We start from the raw sequence: 567 nt of genomic DNA, 5'->3' as shown, positions 1-567 counted from the left end.
TCTTGGCTTGGTTTTTCTTTTTGAGTTAAATTACTCTATTACAGCCGTGCTTGTTTTTGTTTATATTAGTTAGTGTTAGACTATATTCTTTTGAATTTGAAAGGTTTTTTTTTCCACCCGCGACCTTTTTTCACACTTTTTTAAAAAAAAAACTCTCAGCCCTCCCACTGTTTCTCCCCTCGACAGAGCAAAACAGAGATCAAGAAATCCTTCATCGAATATTAGGTAGCTCGAATTTAGTGTGAAAAATGTACGGGTTAAAGGGGAAAGAGATAACAAGGCCTTTAATTTGGGGGCGCAAAAGGGAAATTAATGACCCCATTACCCTTTGGAAAGGGGGAAAAATCTGAGAAGTCAGAGTATTTTAAAAAAGAAACAGCTGCGATAAGCGGCTCTCCCCCTCAGCTTTTTTTGGGTTTTTTAAGGAATGTGCTGGTTTCCATCTCGGGTGCGTATACTGCCTTCTTTTCGAAAATATCTCCCTTCACAGAGCTTATTTGTCGTAAAATTGGTGCTATTTATTTTTACTGAAGAGATTTTTATCTTGATTATTTTTCAAAATTTTAA

The sequence above is a fragment of the Penaeus monodon genome, chromosome 31, assembly GCF_015228065.2.
Source record: "Penaeus monodon isolate SGIC_2016 chromosome 31, NSTDA_Pmon_1, whole genome shotgun sequence".
In the NCBI taxonomy this organism is placed as follows: domain Eukaryota; kingdom Metazoa; phylum Arthropoda; class Malacostraca; order Decapoda; family Penaeidae; genus Penaeus; species Penaeus monodon.
This window is presented reverse-complemented; position numbering follows the sequence as displayed.